Source organism: Capra hircus, chromosome 14 (genome assembly GCF_001704415.2).
Source record: "Capra hircus breed San Clemente chromosome 14, ASM170441v1, whole genome shotgun sequence".
Lineage (NCBI taxonomy): Eukaryota > Metazoa > Chordata > Mammalia > Artiodactyla > Bovidae > Capra > Capra hircus.
The window spans coordinates 37,275,632-37,290,889 of record NC_030821.1 but is presented as its reverse complement, the minus strand read 5'-3'; the positions used below and the strand labels follow the sequence as shown (position 1 = coordinate 37,290,889).

At 39.4% G+C, this 15,258-nt stretch overlaps 1 long non-coding RNA gene across 1 annotated transcript in view; it reads left to right on the top strand.

The window, feature by feature from the left end:
• Nucleotides 1-15,258, top strand: part of LOC102181136 — a 43,636-nt gene that overhangs the window by 13,994 nt on the left and 14,384 nt on the right. The window lies entirely within an intron of this gene.

Genomic DNA, 15,258 nt, shown 5'->3' with positions numbered 1-15,258 from the left:
AATCCTAAAGAAAGTCAACCCTGAATATTCATTGGAAGAACTGATGCTGAAGCTGAAGCTCCAGTATTTTGGCCACCTGGTGCCAAGAGCTGACTCACTGGGAAAGACCTTGATGCTGGGAAAGATTGAAGGCAAAGGAGGAGGGGATGACAAAGGATGAGATGATTGGATGGCATCACTGACTCAATGGACATGAATCTGAGAAAACTCCAGGAGATAGTGAAGGACAGAAGTCTGACATGCTGCAGTCCATGGGGTCACAAAGAATTGGACCCGACTTATCGACTGAACAACAACAACATTGGCAGGTGAAAAGTGGTTGTTACTGGGGGATAGAGAGAGGCTAGAGTATGTATGACACATATGGAGGAGGGTGGTAATGTTAAGGAAATATACAAACTAGGAAAGAAAGAGAGATGGTTAATTTTATGTGTCCAGGTGGCTGGGGCGTGTTGCCTAGATAATTGGTCAAGAGTTATTCTAAATTAGTCTGTGAAGGATTTTTGGATGATATGAACATATAAATGGGTAGGCCTTGGGTGAAGTAGATAATATGAGTGGTCTTTGATGTTCTGAATAGGACAAAAACTGACCTTCCCCAAGCAAGGAGGAGTTCTGCCAGCAGAAAGCCTTTGAGAAAGGTGTAGATAGATAAACGATAGACAGATAGATAGGCACATGAACACATACACACTGCTAGTTCTGTTTCTTTGGAAACCCTGATTAATATGGAAGGAGAAGTTAGAAAGATAACACAATACATTGAAGGAAGACCTTCACAAACAAGCTAAAGAGTTTGAACTTTATCTTGTTGGGGGCTATATAAGTTTTCAGATAAACCAGATGAACCTTCAGAGTACAGGTTTTGCTGTTGGTACGCAAGTACAAAGATCAGTATAGAGTACATATTAATCCCTTTTCTATTTAAACTAATACTACAGAAAGAGGAGCAGCTCTTCAGAAACATCACTGACTCCATGGACATGAATTTGAGCAAACTCCAGGAGGCAGTGAAGGAAAGGGAAGCCTGGCTTGTTGCAGTCCATGGGATCACAAAGAGTCTGACATGACTTAGTGACTGAACAACAAAAAGGAATTTTATAGCCTACATTTCTAACTTGGTTTCCAAGACTCCTGCTCATACCCGTCTTGTGTCTCTAATGCCATTGGAGGATGGGAGGAGATGCTGCTTATATTTGCTTTAAAATTTTGAAATCATCTGTGTTTATCATACCCTTGTTTAGCTTTGTAAAATAGTTAAATTTTCTTAGCTCTAGACTAGTATAGTTGTCCTTCTTAATTTGTTTAAATTTGTCAGTTCTCTCTCTGATATTTTACCCTTGTCTGTGCTGAGATGGAACTTCATTCCTTCATAGAGTCTTTCATTCCATTCAGCACTCATGAAATAAACATATATTGAGTACCTACCCTTAACTCTACACTGTGATGGGCATTGGGGATATAGTACAGTGTTCAACAAGACAAAAGTCACAATCTTGGTCTCATTATAATCTCATAAAATTAACTTATTGCAAGAAATAAGGGGAAATGTTATAAAACATACTGATCAAGACACCTGATGGGATCCTATTAGCTAAGCAAAATGTGTTGGAAGTTTTCTTTGCACATGCCAGATTTCTAGAAAATTCATGGAGCAGAACTATCATGAATGGAGATTCCAATAGGCATAAACTACTTCTCCAGGAAATAGGCTCTTTCCCTCCCTGTCTCCCCTCCCTTTCACTTAGCAAATATGTTTCAATCCATACTATGGAAAGGTTGAGTGAAGATACAAAAGCCACCTGGGGGATCTTCCCAGAGCTTTCAATGCAATAGGGATTAAACAGAAAACATTTCAAAAATTATACAGATCAATGTAAACTCTGGCTGTTAAGTGCAATGAATAAAAGGCACACATAGAAATGACAGAACTCACTTAACCTGAATCATTAGAGTCAGTGCCAAGCACAAGTACCTGGGTTCTTATTTATAGAAAATTCTACCAGGTTCTAGTTGAGCAGTTTCTCAGTTCACTGAGCCTCTATCTATGCTAGAAATATCATTTCTTCCCTCCAAAATGCTCTATAAGTTATTTGCTATTAAATATGCCCAAAAGAGCTTACACTTTTAATTGTGTAGCCACACAACTCTGTATCTGATTGTGAGGATGAATATTTTCCTTTTGAGTAAGTAAATAGTGTCTGAGTTGAAAGTGGATCTCCCATTGTGATTAGGATGGAATAGGATAGTGAGTTAGTTGTAGAAGTCCCAATAGGGGATTGCAGGTAGAGAGGGAAACCTAGGAAACTTTGGGAGACCGCTGGAAGTTAATGATTACTCAAGAAAAGTCTCATAACTTTGTGGAACAAAGCAGGCTTGCTTAACTATAAAGCCATAAATAAGAGTACAAGGTATGTCCTAGGTCATTAGTTGAAAGAACAATGTCACCACCCTTCTACTGATTTGAATAAATGCTATGATAGTCCTAGTTTGACCTCATAGGGTCAGACACTCTCTTGTCGGATATGACAGAGTAGCTAGTGATGTAAACTTGATGTCTACTCAAAGAAGACATCTTTTCCCCTCCCTCACTTTCCTTTGATTATAAAATTGTAGCTCACTTAATCCTTGGTGCAGAGGCCCCTCACCTGACCATTTGCATCTCTCAAAGCACACTATATTAATAAATCGATTTCTTGCCTATCACTTTGCCTCTTGCTGAATTCCTTCTGCATTGAGGCACGAAGAACCTGAGCCTCAGTAAGTCCAGGCACTATGTGAATTATTCTAATTCAAAGACCATTGGTTCACATAACAAACTAGGTTTAGGCTCTGTTTGGGTTCGAATCTGAAGTACTTGGTTGCAACTGGACAAAGATAGAGATACCAAGACAGTCTCTGCTATAATAATATCAAATATCCCTTTCTGGGTACAAAAGAGCAAGCCATTGCTATGTATTCATTCCACATGTGATCTAATGGGCTATGGTAATAGTTTTCATTAGACTTACCTGGAGAGGAACTTCCTTGATGGTCCAGTGGTTGAGAATCCATCTGCCAATTCAGGGGTCACAGGTTGGATCCTGATCTGGGAAGTTCCCACATGCTGTGGGGCAACTAAGCCCATGAGCCATAACTATTGAAGCCCACATGCCTAGAGACTGTGGTCCACAACAAGAAAAGCCATAACAATGAGAAGTCCATGCCCTGTAACTAGAGAAAAGCCGAGCACAGCAATGAAGACCAAAACAGCCAATAAATGAAGTAAATAAAGAGAATTTTTTAAAGAATCACCTGGGGAACTCAAAGACTGTTACTTGAGTCTAATCCTCAGAGAGTTGTGTTGGTCTTGATATAACTGGATTTTAAAAGAAACTCTCCAATTAAAAGGAAATGTAAATTACCTCCCCACCAACAGTGGGAATTGGTGCAGCCGCTATGGAAAACAGTAGGGAGTTTCCTTAAACAATAAAAGTAGAGTCACCATATGATCCAGCCATCTCACTCCTGAGTATATATCTGGAAAATATAAAAACTCTAATTTGAAAAGATACATGAGCCCCAATGTTCATAGAAGCACTATTTAGAATAACAAAGACATGGAAGCAACCTAAATATGCACAGACAGAGGAATGGTTAAAGAAGATGTGGTGTATATATACAATGAATATTATTCGTCCACAAAAAATAAAAGAAAAGCTATGACAAACCTAGACAGCATATTCAAAAACAGAGACATCACTTTGTTAACAAAGATTCATATAGTCAAAGTTATGGTTTTTCCAGGAGTCATGTACGAATGTGAGAGCTGGACCATAAAGAAGGCTGAGTGCTGAGGAATTGATGCTTTTGAACTGTGGTGCTGGGGAGAAGACTCTTGAAAATCACTTGGACAGCAAGGAGATCAAACCAGTGAATCCTAAAGGAAATTAACCCTAAATATTCATTGGAAGGACCGATGCTGAAGCTCCAAAACTTTGACCACCTGATAGGAAAAGACCCTTATGCTGGGCAAGACTGATGGCAGAAGGAGAAGGGGATGACAAAGAATGAGACTGTTGGATGGCATCACCGACTCAATGGACATGGGTTTGAGCAAACTCCGGGAAATGATGAAGGACAAACAAGCCTGGTGCGCTGCCTTCCATGGGGTTGCAAAGGGTTGGACACAACTTAGCAACTTAACAACAACAACAATAAAAAAGAATAAAATAGTATCATTTGCAGCAACATGGAAAAAAGCAAGAAATGGTGAGGAAACTGTCCCTCCTACTGAAATGTTGATGTAATACTATGGAATTCTGGAAAAGAAAGCTGAGTTCGCTTGGGACAAGACTGAGGAGTCCTTTCAACTACAGGAGCAAATATTTACTCTTTCATTTCTAACAAAGAGGGCACCCTGAAGTTCCTCAGCAGGTCACTGATAAGATGGCATTTAGTGTTGGTAGTTGCAGAATGGCAGGGAAAGATTAAAGAAAGAAAGTTAGGTGGGAGGGGTTGGCAATAACTTATCTGTAAGATCATGAAAGTCTGGGTCTTCCTGATGACTGAGCGAAGAAAAACAATGGGGTATATGAAAGACATATTTTGAAATAAGAATCAACAAGAATTGGTCATTGGCTATATGTAGGTGGTAAAGAAAAAAAAAGAGTCAAAATTATTCATAGATTTTAAGCCTGAGTGCTTTTGAAAACATGAAATCTTGGGAAACTTCATGAAGATACTGGGATCCTTGGGCCAATGTTATAACATGAACAGAATAACCAATTGTGGCCATTGTGTGGTGAGGGATAAACACACACTTAGTGTACTTCATCCATCTCTTTTCTACACTTTATTAGAACTGCTGCTGCTGCTGCTAAGTCACTTCAGTCATGCCCAACTCTGTGTGACCCCATAGATGGCAGCCCACCAGGCTCCCCCATCCCTGGGATTCTCCAGGCAAGAACACTGGAGTGGGTTGCCATTTCCTTCTCCAATGCATGAAAGTGAAAAGTGAAAGTGAAGTCGCTCAGTCCTGTCTGACTCTTCGCGACCCCATGGACTGCAGCCTGCCAGGCTCTTCCATCCTAACACAGCATTTTTTTTTTTTTAAGACAAAATAATCCAAGGCAAGAATGAAGTGATGCTCCAATCCCTTAATCAATTTGAAGATTTTCAACTTATGGAGCGAGGCTTCCCTATTATAAATTAAGAAGTCACTGTATTAACTTACTAGGACTATTGTAACAAAATACCACAGAGTAAGCAGCTCAAACCACAGAAATTAATTTTCCTGAGGTTCTGGAAGCTAGAAGTCCAAGATTAAAGTGTCAGCAGTCTTGGTTTCTCCTAAGAACTCTCTAGCTGGCTTGCAGATGGTGATCTTCCTGTGTGTCTTTACACGGCCTCTTCTCTGTGTGTCAGCAGCCTTGGTGTCTCTCCCTCTTCTTATAAGGACACAGGTCATATTTGATGAGGACCCACCATATGACCTCATTTAGCTTTAATTACTTCTTTAAAGGCCCTATCTCCAAATATAGCCACATTCTGAGGTTATTAACGTTAGAAATTCAACGTACAAATTTTGGGGTGTGTTGCACAATTCAATCTATGACAGTCAATGTGTTCTCTAACTATCATTCTTTTGGAGAATCTCAATATTCAAGAATCAGAAAATTAAGTTGAAGTATTTTGGAGAGGTATGTTCAAAGTTAAGGGAACTTCTGGCCTCTTCCATAAAGCAGATGAAATTAATCTATCATTTCAGTGCTAAGAACTATATAAAATAAACATTCATTATGCAACTAAATTACTCCTTTTTTTTTTTCCTCCCTATGATTATTCTAAACATTCAGGATCAGTTCGGTTCAGTCACTTGGTCGTGTCTGACTCTTTGCGACCCCATGGACTGCAGACTCCAGGCCTCTCTGTCCATCACCAGTTCCAGGAGCTTGCTCAGACTCATGTCCACTGAGTCAGCGATGCCATCCAACCATCTTATCTTCTGCTGACCCCTTCTCCTCCTGCCTTCAATCTTTCCCAGCATCAGGGTGTTTTCTAAGGAGTCAGCTCTTTGCATCAGGTGGCCAAAGTATTGGAGCTTTAGCCTCTGCATCAGTTCTTCCAATGTATATTCAGGACTGATTTCCTTTAGGATTGACTGGTTTGATCTTGCAGTCCAAAGGACTCTCAAGAGTCTTCTCCAAACTACAGTTCTAAAGCATCAGTCCTTCAGTGTTTAGCTTTCTTTATAGTCCAACTCTGGATAAAAGAGGGGGAAAAAACCCCAAACACTTCCCATCTCATCAAATCATTTCTATGTCCCTAGTTTTCTAGTTGCCTGTCTCCTTACAGTCTCAGCCAGTGTGTGGGAATTGCCCTTCAAGACGTTCATTTTATTCACTTATATATGTATTTAACTCATTCATTCATGTAACAAATATTTGAGTGTCTAGTCTGGGCCTTTCATGTGTTGGGTCCTAGGGTACAACAGAGAACAAGGCAATCAAGGGCCCTGTGATACAGCCCGTATAACATGGGATGGAGCACAGACAAGCAAAAAAAACCAGAGGTACTGTGTGGTAAGCATCAGGAGGAGTTTGAGTTGAGGTACTGGGGTTGCTCAGCCTAGGAACGCTTGACCAATCTAGGGGATTCAGGAAGGGCTTCCCTGAGAAAATGACATGTAAGTAGTACCCAAAGAATGAATGGGAATAGCAAGAGCAAAAGAGAGTGGGGAGAGAGATTCCTGGCAGCGAGAACAATGACAAATTCTCTGGTGTGAGGAAGAGAGCAAGGCCCCTTAAGGCAGTTGGAAGATGTTCAGAACATAGGAGCAGGCCGTGCCAACGTGGGAGTGCATTACAACACCAAACCAGAAGGGAAGCAAGGGTTAGATCACAAGGTACAATTCTAAGGAAATTACCTTCTATCCTTAGGCAATTGGAAACTGTTAAACAGACTTGAACTGGAGTCATTTGATCAGATTAGGATTTTAATGAATTCAAGCAGGCTTCTGTGGGGAGAGGAATTGGAGACTAGATGAAAGGAGGCATGTTAGAAAGTTGTGGAACAAAATAAGAAAATGCTTGGAACTAGGGTGATGACAGTGAGATAAAGAAAAGCGTGACTTGTGAAAAAGTTAAGAATCGTGGAGACCAAGCTACGGTTAAGTACCACAGAGGACAGTGGTTTTCCTTTTTCTGTGTTTTGTTCACTGCGATATCTCAAATGCCACCCTCTAAACTTACTGAGGACAGCAAAGATGATGGATTAGCCGCACACCACTGACCAGACTTCTCTGAGAGGATATTACAACAATGGAATCAACTTTTTTGTTTTGTTTTGTTTTAATTTTTATTTTTACTTTATTTTGCTTTACAATACTGTATTGATTTTGTCATACATTGACATGAATCCACCACGGGTGTACATGCGTTTCCAAACATGAACCCCCCTCCCACCTCCCTCCCCATAACATCTCTCTGGGTCATCCCCATGCACCAGCCCCAAACATGCTGTATCCTGCATCGGACATAGACTGGAGATTTGTTCCTTACATGATAGTATACATGTTTCAGTCCCATTCTCCCAAATCATCCCACCCTCTCCCTCTCCCTCTGAGTCCAAAAGTCCGTTCTACACATCTGTGTCTCTTTTGCTGTCTTACATACAGGGTCATCATTGCCATCTTTCTAAATTTCCATATATATGTGTTAGTATACTGTATTGGTGTTTTTCTTTCTGGCTTACTTCACTCTGTATAATCGGCTCCAGTTTCATCCATCTCATTAGAACTGATTCAAATGTATTCTTTTTAATGGCTGAGTAATACTCCATTGTGTATATGTACCACAGCTTTCTTATCCATTCGTCTGCTGATGGACATCTAGGTTATTTCTATGTCCTGGCTATTATAAACAGCACTGCAATGAACATTGGGGTACATGTGTCTCTTTCAATTCTGGTTTCCTTGATGTGTATGCCCAGCAGTGGGATTGCTGGGTCATAAGGCAGTTCTATTTGGAATTTTTTAAGGAATCTCCACACTGTTCTCCATAGTGGTTGTACTAGTTTGCATTCCCACCAACAATGTAAGCAGGTTCCCTTTTCTCCACACCCTCTCCAGCATTTATTGCTTGCAGACTTTTGGATCGCTGCTATTCTGACTGGTGTGAAGTGGTACCTCATTGTGGTTTTGATTTGCATTTCTCTAATAATGAGTGATGTTGAGCATCTTTTCATGTGTTTGTTAGCCATCCGGATGTCTTCTTTGGAGAAATGTCTATTTAGTTCTTTGGCCCATTTTTTGATTGGGTCGTTTATTTTTCTGGAATTGAGCTGCAGGAGTTGCTTGTATATTTTTGAGATTAGTTGTTTGTCAGTTGCTTCATTTGCTATTATTTTCTCCCATTCTGAAGGCTGTCTTTTCACCTTGCTTATATTTTCCTTTGTTGTACAGAAGCTTTTAATTTTAATTAGATCCCATTTGTTTATTTTTGCTTTTATTTCCAGAATTCTGGGGGTGGATCATAGAGGATCCTGCTGTGATTTATGTCGGAGAGTGTTTTGCCTATATTCTCTAGGAGTTTTATAGTTTCTGGTCTTATGTTTAGATCTTTAATCCATTTTGAGTTTATGTTTGTGTGTGGTGTTAGAAAGTGATCTAGTTTCATTCTTTTGCAAGTGGTTGACCAGTTTTCCCAGCACCTCTTGTTAAAGAGATTGTCTTTAATCCATTGTATATTCTTGCCTCCTTTGTCAAAGATAAGGTGTCCATATGTGTGTGGATTTATCTCTGGGCTTTCTATTTTGTTCGGTTGATCTATATTTCTGTCTTTGTGGCAGTACCATACTGTCTTGATGACTGTGGCTTTGTAGTAGAGCCTGAAGTCAGGCAGGTTGATTCCTCCAGTTCCATTCTTCTTTCTCAAGATTACTCTGGCTATTTGAGGCTTTTTGTATTTCCATACAAATCTTGAAATTATTTGTTCTAGCTCTGTGAAAAATATCGCTGGTAGCTTGGTAGGGATCGTATTGAATTTGTAGATTGCTTTGGGTAGTATACTCATTTTCTCTATATTGATTCTTCTAATCCATGAACATGGTATATTTCTCCATCTATTAGTGTCCTCTTTGATTTCTTTCATCAGTGTTTTATAGTTTTGTACATATAGGTCTTTAGTTTCTTTAGGTAGATATATTCCTAAGTAAAGCCATATGATTATCTCAATAGATGCAGAGAAGGCCTTTGACAAAATTCAACATCCATTTATGATAAAAACTCTCCAGAAAGCAGGGATAGAAGGAACATACCTCAACACAATAAAAGCTATATATGACAAACCCGCAGCAAACATTATCCTCAATGGTGAAAAATTGAAAGCATTTCCCCTAAAGTCAGGAACAAGACAAGGGTGCCCACTTTCACCACTACTATTCAACATAGTTCTGGAAGTTTTGGCCGCTGCAATCAGAGCAGAAAAAGTAATAAAAGGAATCCAAATTGGAAAAGAAGAAGTAAAACTCTCACTGTTTGCAGATGACATGATCCTCTACATAGAAAACCCTAAAGACTCCACCAGAAAATTACTAGAGCTAATCAATGAATATAGTAAAGTTGCAGGATATAAAATCAACACACAGAAATCCCTTGCATTCCTATACACTAATAATGAGAAAGTAGAAAAAGAAATTAAGGAAACAATTCCATTCACCATTGCAATGAAAAGAATAAAATACTTGGAATCGACTTTTGAAGGGCTACTGTGTTCAAAACACTGCTCTTGATGCCTTGTGCATACTGTACAATCTTATGTCATCCCTCACGAAAAAGATAAAGTGGAGAACCCAAGAACTGGAGATCAAGGTAGTGTTCTCAGGGCACACAGTACTTAATAGTAGAGTTAGAATTTGAATTGAAGCCCATGCTCCTCCCATTATGATGTGCTGACATCACTGAAATCCCATCATATGCTTGTCTCCCAGTAATAAGATGGAACATCAGTTTTTCCAGTGGCCACTTTCTACTTGTTCAGGGCTTGAAAAAGTAATGGACTTTTTGATGGCTCCTTCACCATTTACTATCTTCAGGCACTCAGCCCAACCAAATCCCCAGGGCTGAAAGAAGAACCAGTCTAGGGCCACGATCTCAGACAAATTGGTCCAGGCTTACAGTCTGAACTCCCCTACAGAGTCTGAGGTGGCATGAGGTCAGGGCAAACACTTTCATATTTTTCTTTCTATGAATTTTCTTGGATGACAAATTCCACTCTCAAAATATTTTAAAAAGCAATGAGGAAATTCAGCCTCATTTCTGACTGAGGGAAAATTATGGGCTAAAGAGGGAGTCATGTGTTCCTTCGGAAACAATGACCACATGGTCTGAATTTTTAAGATAGTCAGAGAATTATGAGTCAGTTAGGTAGTCCAAATATATTTGTGCTTATGCTCCGTAGTGTCCGACTCTTTGCAACACTTGGGACTGTAGCCTGCCAGGCTCCTCTATCTATGGAGATTCTCCAGGCAAGAATACTGAAGTGGGTTACCATTTCCTACTCCAGGGGATCTTCTTAATCCAGAGATTGTCTTATGTCTCCCGCATTGGCAGGTAGGTTCTTTACTGCTAGCACCGCCTGGGAACCGCTTATTTGTCCCCTATTCTCTGTCAGATATTGTTCTAGCGTCTAGCTGCATGGGATAAGTGAGACAAAGTCTCACCCCCTCAGAAAGCTGACATTCTGATGGCTGGGGAGTGAATCAATAAACATAAAAGTTGGACAATAATCCAAGATTTTGGAAAATTTTATTTTAATAATTTTGGGAAGTTTTTAAAATGCAAAGTCCTAATTCTAGACAAATGGTTCCAGTTTTTCTTTTTCAATTACTAATAAAATACTTGAAAACAGAAACCTAGTTTTAAAGCGAAAATTTATTCAGTCACTGATAAAACTTTCATAGAAATGATAGAAAGTATTTAGTATCATAAACAATTTCTCCATCTTTTAAGGATTTTAAGTCTTGAATATCTTTAGGAGACATCAAATTTTATTTTTATTTCTATAAGTATTCTTTATTACTTAGCATCAATTCAGTTAAAGCAACATCTTATACTGTATTTAAAATATAGCTATTCTATTAAATTCCAGTTTGGAATAATTTTTAAAATATATTCTTAATGGAAATTTTTAATGGAAAAGAAGACATGGAACAAAATCAAGTGTATTTAGGACAATAATTTCAATTTTAGAGACACTAGAGGAGAAAGTTAGCTTGAGTGACTGAAGATTCTAATTAAAAAAAAATAAATTTGGATTGAGGGAAATTACTAAAATTAATTCTTGAATACAATTTGTGAATATGTAGGAAATGAAATGGTGATCTTGAGGAGATTATGGTATTCTAAAAATAAATCATAGTTTTTAATAAGCCAGAACAAACCATGCTAGAACGCAGTGCCTTGATATTTTTTAAGTCATTTCTCCAAATATTTCATAATATCTCTGTCAATAAGATTTTTTAAATTGTGTACCTAATACTGCAGTTAGCAAGTTTCATTCCTGCTTGCACAGTAACATGGATTAGTAGTTTGACGAAAGCTAGCAGGAACACTTTTTTTTATCTACTCTGTTCTGAATGAAGATATGGAAGGTGTGTTATCAAATGTACCAATGCTCAAAGTTTAGGGTCAAAGTTACTATGTTTGAAAGGAAAGGTTAGATTTAAAACACCTTGATTGACAGAAACAATTGTAAAAGGACAGACTTGCTGGGCTACGTCAATAGAAAACTCATTACTATTGCTACTTTTCCCTTGGATTTGCTAGGACTAGCATCCAGAGCTAACTAACCACTTATTTTTATACAGTATGCAGCACTGGAGGAAAATAATAAGACAATAGTTATTAACCAGAAAGGACTTGTTCTAAGGGTAAATGATAAATAAGATTTTGTTACAGCCGCTATTTTCTTCAAGTGAATTAAAGTATCAAATTTGAGAGTAGGGTAAAAAAAAAAAAATCCCATAGAAATAACATAACTTTTCTCTTCAGATACAAAAGCCTCCTATAATATCCTAAAAAAGCTATCTGCCCTTTCTTGTATTTATTCATGGCTATATCACAGTTAAAACAGTACCCAGAAATTAGTCATTCAAAAAAATGCTTGTTGATTGATTGAAAGATTTTATTTTAAGGAAGGGAAACTTACCCTTTTCTTAGGCACTGCATTTCATTTCTGAAAAATGCCAGTTGCTGGAATGGTCTTCCTTACACTGAGTCAAACTCACTTTTCTGTAACCCCTGCTGTTAGATATAATTAAGCTTTCCTGATATGGACAAAATAAATCTAGTTTTCTTTCAAATATTTTAAGACAGCTAACATTTCCCCCAGGAGCATTTGTTATTTCTTTAGGAAGTTCAATTCAGTTCAGTCTCTGTCATGTCCGACTCTTTGCAGTCCCTTGGACTATAGCACACCAGGCTTCCCTGTCCTTCACCATCTCCTGGAGCTTGCTCTAACTCATGTCCATTGAGTTGGTGATGTCATCCAACCATCTTGTCCTCTGTCATCCCCTTCTCCTCCTGCCTTCAATCTTTCCCAGCAACAAGGTCTTTCCCAATGAGTCAGCTCTTCTCATCAGGTGGCCGAAGTATTGGAGATTCAGCTTCAGCATCAGTTCTTCCAATGAATATTCAGGGTTGATTTCCTTTAGAAGGAGGTACCTAATTTCTGAAGGAATGATGCTAAAGCTGAAACTCCAGTACTTTGGCCACCTCATGCGAAGAGTTGACTCATTGGAAAAGACTCTGATGCTGGGAGGGATTGGGGGCAGGAGGAGAAGGGGACGACCCAGGATGAGATGGCTGGATGGCATCACGGACTTGATGGATGTGAGTTTGAGTAAACTCTGGGAGATGGTGATGGACAGGGAGGCCTGACGTGCTGCGATTCATGGGGTCACAAAGAGTCGGACACAACTGAGCAACTGAACGAACAAACGAACCTAATTCCTGAACTTTTTTTAATGCGGTTTCCTATCCGTTGATCATTTTCATCACCTCCTCTGGATTTGCCTCAAATTTTCAAAGGTTTTCTTAAAGTGTGGTTCCCCAGGTTAAGCATCATACCACATTATTGTGAGGTTAGATTATCTGTCCAAAAGAAAACTATAAAAGTAGCAATTATTGGGTTGGTCAAAAACTTCATTTGGCTTTTTCCTAACATCTTATGGAAAAACCCAAACAAACTTTTTGGCCAACCCAATGTTTCAGTTCAGTCTGAAATCAGTTCTTTAAGTGTTTTCTCAAACTACATGGAGGTCCTGGCTGACATCTGTGTTAAACATGTTAATTTTTTATTTTTCAAGAATAAGATTATATTTTTCCATTTTGTTTTCTACAGCAAGTCTTTTATTAGTTAAAGGATAAAATAAAACATCTGTTATAAGAAAAATAGCTGGGGAATATCCTGGTAGTTCAATAGTTAGGACTTGGTACTTTCATGGAGGTGGCCCCAGATTCAATCCCTGGTTGGAAAGATCCTCAAACCACGTGGCATGGCAAATAAAATAAATAAATGAAAAATTTCTTCCTATATGATTAACTGATTCACTTTGTTATACACCTGAAACTAACACATTTTAAATCAACTATGTTCCAATAAAATTTTTCTTTAAATAAAATAAGCTTCAGATAATTGGGAGGAAAAAAAAAAAACACCTTTCCCCCTATTCTTAAAAAAAAAAAAGGAAAAATGATTGATTCTAAATCATTTAAATTTTGTTTTAAAATCTCATACAGACCTAATCAGATAAGCATTTCTTGCTCTCTGCTTTCAGTCCTGAAGCCTGAAAGCAATATCCTAGTAACCTAGCAAAGGATCTGCATGGGCAGGAGGCCTGTGGAGGAGCCAGGTCAGTATGGGACACTCGGCGAGGGTTGTCTGAGAAGCCAGGTGGGTGAAAGGCCACTGGAGCACACAACCCACTATTGCCCAAGTTCCCCTCTAGGCCAGATGGACATGAGCATTGCGTGAATGGCACTATTGGCAAATAGAGAACTGATTTCCTTGGCATGCCCCTGCCACTCTGCCCTGTGATCTGAAAAGAGGGAGCATGCCAGAATTCTCCCCCACAAAGAAGAAAAAGAAGAAGTAGCCATAGGGGCATATGAGGGCACATCCCTCCCAGCCCTCCTCACACAGTGGGAATGGAGGCAATACGTGTGAGAGGGGAGTCTCCCCAGCAAACACCGGGAGGATACCTGGTAAATCAATAAAAGTTCTGCCAACTTCAGCAACTAGGATTTGGAGTTACTTGCAGCTCTAGAAAGTTCAACAGTGAAAGTTGGGAAAACCAGGTCCCCATTTCCTGGTGGTCACCTTCTTCATTCTCCCTGCAGTAGAGAGACACTGGGCCTTCTGTTCACACCGCCTTCCCAGCTGCATAATTGCTTTCAACCAAGGCAACCATGGCATGGCTGACCGAGACTCAGCCAGTCACCCTTGGGGGGGTCACATGACCGAGGGATTCCTGGCACTTCAGTGAACAAAGGTTGAGTGAGTGCTTCCAGGGGAAGGCAGAGGAATAGGACATTTGGTGGTAAGAGAAGTCTCCCTAATGTCCTTACAATTTTTATCTGTTTCCAAACTTGCATGCTCTACTTGGCAGTATACAGATGGTGGCTGAAGCCAACCTTTCTCCTTAGAAAGCAGGTTGGTAATTATATCTTGATCCTGGAGCATTTCTTCTGGGAGTCTCACCCCCACCCACTCCCAGTTCCTCTCAGCTTTTAACAATTCTCTCCCTGGAAGGAATTCCAAGGATGAAATATTTTCCATCATATAATATTCCCAGTGATGTTTTATGCCCCCTAGAGAGTGGTGTCTTGGGAACTCTGCTGATCCATGCATGGGTCAACCAAGATAGACCTTGTGCTCAATTTTTTTCTTTCGTGGGTCTAGGACCCATTTCCTTTTCCTTGACCAGGATGATAAGAGGTTGAGTTCAAATGGGATCAACAGTCATGTGACCAAAAGGAGCTCTTTCCTCATCTGCCTTGCCAGGTAGCTTCTCTCTCTTACCATCTAGTGGGCTTCCCAGGTGGTAGGCGGTGCTAGTGGTAAAGAATCTGCCTGCCATGTTGATGTTTGGCATAAACCAACAAAACACTGTAAAGCAACTATCCTTCAATTAAAAATAAATACATGAAAAAAAAATAATAATCTGCCTACCAATGCAGGAGACTCAAAAGATGCGAGTTTGATCCCTGGGTCAGGA